Below are 6,615 nucleotides of genomic sequence, written 5' to 3' on the forward strand. Positions count from 1 at the left end.
CCACAGCATTGATGTGGTTGTCCCTTCTGTCTTCACTTGTGGTAAGGAAGGTAGCTGTTAGGGTTGCCTCCTCCCTTCCAATTTGTGAGCCTCTGTTCCACAGCCTCCTATGTTATATTTGAACCCCGACCTGATTCTGTGTTTTTATATTAAATGGCATTCAAAACTTCAATACTGCATTAAGCTTAATAGTTTTTCCAGTGTTATGATTCAACAGTTAAATATGAACTACTCTCAGATGTCTCGAACACTCTCTTGTTGGAACAAAATCAAACAGTTTATAGCCAGGAGCCTGCACCTGAGGGGCTGTGAGGTGGCACTTAAATGAGAGGTATGTGAGTGTGAGCTGAGAATGCAGAAGAACAGCAGCAGCAGCCACCACAACAACAATACCCCCAAATGCCACCAAGTTTCTGCAACTAATTTCTAGTTCTCCCTGACCCATCCTTGAATGGTTTGAACCATCTCAGTAACCCACTTTGGTGTGGGATTCATCATCTAAGGATACTATGAGAGCACTTTGGAAGAAGTGAAGAGAATGCATAAATAGGAGAAGTAGTGGATTGTTATGTCACATCTATCTCCTTCAAGAAGTAGTGGCCATCGACCACCATGAAGCAGAGTGACTGTGTGTCCCACAGAGCACATTTGCCCACAGTCACAGCAGTGAAATAAGTGGAAGGTGGTAGCTTGCCCTGTGGTCCTGGTAATGAGACAGGGAAAGTTCCATTGGGGGTGCAATGGAGATTCTAGCCTTTGCTTCTTTCTGCCGTCCCTGCACATTGTGTTGGGAAGAATACAGGATGTGGAGGCTTGACTGAGGGTTGGGATCTTGTCAGTACAGCTCTTTTTGGGTTGTCTCCTATATTAGAGCCAGATTTTCTGGGTGCGGTTGTGTTTGTGTTTTTCTTGCTCCTGTAAATAATGTTGAACTCAAGTGATTCAAGCAAACTGATTCACTTAGCTTATATTGGATGGAACCAATTCTACACACACACTTATTTATACCATTTGCTGTGATCAGATATTTAAATACCTTCCGTAAGAAAAGTCATATGACATAGAACATTTCAGGGTAAAGAATGGAAAACTCTGAGTAGTCACAGCCTCATATTTCTGATTATATGAAGAACCCAGCCAACAGCAGCATTCACATTGGAGGTAGTGCCTGAGGGCTGTAGGCTGCACACCACACACTGAAGGCTCTATTCTCTTTGTATTTCCATTCCACTTATTATTAGTAAAATCAAATGTAGTTGTCTACATGTAGCTGACTTATTTCATTTAGCATAATGTCCTACAGGTCCATGCTAGTGACATGCATGTGTCTAGCATAAAGAAATGCCAAAGCTTGAGGTGATGTTTACACTAATCTACTTGCCAAATCTCTTCTCCATTTCTTGAAGGGCGTAACTAAGTCCCCTTTCCAGATGGCCTACACTGTCCCTTACATATTTAGATTCATGTCTATTTCCATCATGTATTAAAATTTCAATTATGCTTTAATCAAGTTTTTTGTGTTATTTTCTCCGACGTTCCCTGACTTTTAGAAATCTAAAATAGCAACTCTATGCTCTACTCTGAATCTAAACCATTCTTGCCACACTTTATCTGAAACTATATATCTCCTGTCTTCTCTTTCAAAAAATTTTAAAACTGAATTTAGAGTTTATATTACATGTCTCTGTGTGTATTTGTATGTGTGTCTGCATGTGAGGTCAGAGGAGAGCGTGTGGGAGTCAGTTTACTTCTTCAGAGACAGATCATGGGTGTTGGCAGATGATTTTACTCAACGTGTCACCTCTCCACTCTCTGTCTATTTTTGATGCTGAACAACCTCATCGTCATTCAGATTAAGCACATCTTTCTTTGTTCCTTCTCCATGTTCTCTTATCACTTCTCTTTGAATGAAATTACACAGACTGATTTAGAAGGTGCTTGATTTGTCTGGTCCTTTAAACCAGATGCTTTAAAAAAGGCTTTAACAAAATAGCTGTAAGTGTAACATCTGGGTGTGGTGGTGCATATGCCTTTAATATCAGCATTCAGGGAGGCTGAGGCAGGCTGATTGCTCAAAGTTTGAGTATAGCCTGGTCTACAAGGGGAGTCGTGGACAGCCAAGGCTGCACAGAAAACCAGGTCTCAATAAACAGCAGTGGCAACAAAATAACAACAATAATATGAACAATGGATGTTATCTATAAACAAGTCACACTAACATCATAAGCACATGGAGCTGGAAGGATGATTAGGAGATTTGTTTCCTTTGCAGAAAACCCAACATCATAGGACTCACAAAAACCTGTGGCTCTAGGTTCTTGGGGCCCAGTGCTCTCTTCTGGATTGTGTGGGCATTTGTACACATATGACATACACTCACACAGACACAGACACAGACACATAGGTAAAATACATCTTTATAATATTAAAACAAATTTTTAATAAGATATGGTACAACACAATACATATACATACTTACTAAAAGTTTCATATATACTGTACAGGCATGCAAAAAAAATAAATACCTCTTCGATCTATAAGGTAGATCCATGAAGCATCCAAAAAGTTAAAAGGGTTCTTATCAGATATAACAGGTAATTCTTTAAAAATACTACAATTTTATGTTCAATGATTATATCCTAAGTATTTTCCAGAATTTGTCCATCAGGTTTTTAGAGCCATGCCAATATCTTATATTATGGATTCAAATTAAGAGATTAAGCAGCCAGACCTACATTTAAATGAATGTAGAATCAGAGTCTTCCTCAGCTCTTTGGTGATAAACAGCTGATGGTGCTGTGGAGAGCACCCGGGTGTCAACAGAGGGCAGCTGCACACAGGCCTCGGTCTGCTCAGTCACACTCAGTGATCCATCTTGGAAAAGGCACATCAACATTTTACATCAACATAAAACTATAGACAGACATAAAAAGAAACTATACTGAGTATTTGTTATCTAGTTGACTTAACAAATACAGTCTATTCCTGCCAAGAACTGTCACAAATACAAAAGAAATGAAGTGTTTCAGTGCATTTAAGTTCTGTGACTGGTGCAATGGGCCTCTATTGACTCAATGCAAAGTACATGGGTGGATATATGAACAGACACTTTGAATTAGCCTAAACAAACTCCATAATGTGAACATTTAGAAACAGTGTTAGGCAAAAGATTAAAAATTTCTGAACTAATATAATTACATCAGTGTGAATTTTGATAAAATTATAAAATCTATCTGCATATTTCTTGTAATGGTCATGGCAAACCAGTTTTGGAAATCCTACTTAAAGTGATTGTCTAGGAGCTGAAGAGTTGGCTGAGATATTAAGAGCACTGGCTGGACTTCCAGAGGACCCAGCCTCAATTCACGGCAACTACATATTGTTTCAGAACCATCTGTCAAGTCCAGTTATTCACAGGGTGTTTGATAATCTCTTCCAGCCTCTACAGCCCCATGTACGAACATGCTACACAGTCATAAATGCAGAACAAATACTCACATATAGTAAATTAATACAAAAAGTAAAACAAATAAAATGTCATAAAAATACTGCACAGTGGATAAGGAGGTTTCTATATCTTTGTCATTTAGTGACATTACTCTCAGTGCAAGAATTGAGTCACCAAGAGTGTTGTTTGAGAATAAACACACTTAAACTGCTGTGTGAGATTTGGTCTTAACCACAAGATTGCAGAATGGAGAGCTTTTTCTTACATGTTGAACATATAAATGAGAAAGACAATTTCTCATTTTCTCCCACCGAGCATCCCAGCACTCAATGAACAACCCATCCCTGTGAATCAGCACAAGGGGGCTAAAAGTTGCATAACCAAGAGACAGAAATTCTCGTGCATTTACCATCAAGGTATTGTCTCCTGATGAAAGACTTAAGTATAGAGAAAAGGCACAGTCTGTCCAGTAGAAGAAAACAAAACAGAGCATCAGAAGGAGGACACTTTGAGCAGCTCTCAGCTCAGGGGGAGTTCTGTAGAGAAGCTTGGGGCTCTGAAGGTAGAGGACATGCTGGTGGTGCCTGTGGAGAAGAAACACCATGTAGCCACTGGCCCCTCCCATGGCGCCCTGGAACACTGCGTCTCTCAGGACCATGAGAGGGAGAACAATCCATTTTATATTCTGAGTTGGCAGCATAAAATAACAATACTTGTCATCACCCATAAGCTGTGATACATTCATTTCTGTACTTGTGGTAGAATGGATAAGGTTCAAACCTAATAAAGCATTGAGTATCCAAAAGACTGAGAAGAATAGAAGGATGTGCCATGCAGAATTTGGTCTGAGCCTTCTCCACCCAGATGCTCTGGGACTGATGATGATGGCCTGGACCACAGTGAGGAGACTGCTGGTGCAGATGGAGAGGCCACGGGCCACCCTCTCCTGGTAAATGAGGATCTTACATCCTATGTCATCTAGGAAGTTTCTCAAACCAAACACTTCTATTGTCTTTGGCAATCCTTTTGCAAGAATAATCATGATGTTTGTAAAAGCCAAGTGGATGAGAATAAGGTGTATAGGTTTCTTCTCAAAACCTCCCCACCAGCTGAACATGTAGTTCACAGAAACAGACATGTTCCCCAGAATGCCAAGCATGGCCATGAGGAGAAAAATTATTTTCTTAATAAACTTCAAAACCATTTCTTCCTTCCTTTTATACAGGATGCAAATACATTTTAAATAAAATATTAGTATGCTAGACATGGATCTGAAATGCACATTTTTCATAATAACATTTTCTGGTGTTAAAGAGGCAGTGGTGCACACATGTGATGTTGCGGATTTGGTCCCTGAAATTCGTGCCTTTTCCTGTGGACTCTGGTTTACTGTGTGTGCTCTGACAGATCATTAGTAACTGATATTCAATCCTGAATTTTTAATGAGATCTTTATTATTTAGATCCATACTAACTAACTGATTTATTCAAGTTAGTAGGGTGTGTGTGTGTGTGTGTGTGTGTGTGTGTGTGTGTGTGTGTGTGTGTGTGTGTGTGCATGTATGCATTATCTTTGTTACATCTCAGCATTGCTGAACTGAATTCCAAATTTCCTCAAAAAAATTTTACTCTCTGTTTCTCATTCTAGTTGACCCTATTTCTCTACCGAATTTGCAAAGCCTGAGTCTCATGTTTAAACTGCTTGCCTTCTGCTCATCACACACAAACACTGGGAAACCGTGCTGGTCAATGTCTGTGATATCTCTCAGATCGAGTAACTTTATCCTTCAAATCTCTCCTTCATGATTGATATTCTTTTTTTATTTGCATCGTAATGAGTGTAACAACTTCTATAGTTTCATTTGACCATATGTTTTGTATCTTCAATTTCTACGTCTTAATATTTTAAAAGCAATTTTAAACTTTTTCTTAGATAATTCTGTGATTTCTCACCATATAAATGAGAACTAGAAAAATTTAAATTTATCCTTCAATGTCAACTCAGATTTAATTTCTTTCCAGAGAGACCCCTGCAGTGAATCATCAAAATATATGCTGCAAAACATGTAACCACCAGGTTGTAGGCAGTGAGGGTGTCTAGGAAAACACTGGGATGATTCCTCAGAGACAAGGGTATCTGAGAGCTGTGACACTATAGATGAATCAGGGCATTTGTGACCCCAGTTAGTGACCTCAGGAAACCTAAGGGAGCATGGAGAATCTCTGGACAGGATGCTACTGATGAGGTGGATGGAGGAAGGGGATTGATGAGGTGTTAGATGCTGTATGAGATGCCTGCAGTTATTACTTATGAGCCCTAGGTTTCTGCATGGTTTGCAGCCCATTCTCCTTCTGTTTATTTTTTTCAACATGATTGTCAGGCCAGTTGCTCTCTTCTACATCTACCAAGCTGATTGCAGAACTTAGACCTCAGCAGGATGTTGTTATTCTTGTCTGGGAGCTCCACTCTCATTTCTCAGGGATTTATGGTGAGCATTGGGCACCTTTCCTATAATAAGAGGAATCTAGATGCGTAAGTGGCTCTATGTGTTTGTGTTTGTTCTGAGTACTTGGGATGCCTCTGTTCAATGCTCACCTTCCTGCTAAGCTCATGGGATTATATAAATGTCTGTGTCCTCCTGACCTCACATGTGGCCTTTGTGAATCTGAATATTTTCTCAGGTTTTTGTTCAGGTGACTTCATGACTCTAAAAGTCAATCATTGCCTCTCTTTTTAAAAAATGTATTTTATTAATTTATTCATATTACATCTCAATTGCTATCCCATCCCTTGTATCCTCCCATTCTTTCATTGCCTTTCATATGCTGCTCTACTGCAGGCTAGAAATCACAATACCATGCTAAGTAACTGAACACAATGAATAACGCTCAAATTAACACCAAGCACATCAGCTTCCATTATCATATTTACAATCAATATTAAGGATTTGGTTAATTGGAATCTGTAAAAATTTCTTCCATCAATTCACCCCAAGTAATGTTGGAAAATATTTTTTTTGTTTGTGTAATGCTTCATTTCCTCTGTTTAGACATTTCTTCCCTTTTCTAAACTTTAAATAATATTTGAGCTCGGCTTCTAATCTTTTAATAATTGATTCCTTCTATTGACGTGGAGTATCAGCAGAGGGAGAGGTGATTGGTCTCCCA

The 6,615-nt window shown here is 39.1% G+C and overlaps 1 pseudogene across 1 annotated transcript; it reads right to left on the reverse strand.

Annotated features, from left to right (window-relative positions):
• Nucleotides 1-3,675: 3,675 nt before the first annotated feature.
• LOC311606132 (vomeronasal type-1 receptor 4-like) lies at nt 3,676-4,780 on the reverse strand (annotated as a pseudogene). The gene has a single exon. The product of its transcript is annotated as a vomeronasal type-1 receptor 4-like (transcript).
• Nucleotides 4,781-6,615: the final 1,835 nt, after the last annotated feature.

The sequence above is a fragment of the Acomys minous genome (assembly GCF_964271855.1).
Source record: "Acomys minous genome assembly, chromosome: 9".
Lineage (NCBI taxonomy): Eukaryota > Metazoa > Chordata > Mammalia > Rodentia > Muridae > Acomys > Acomys minous.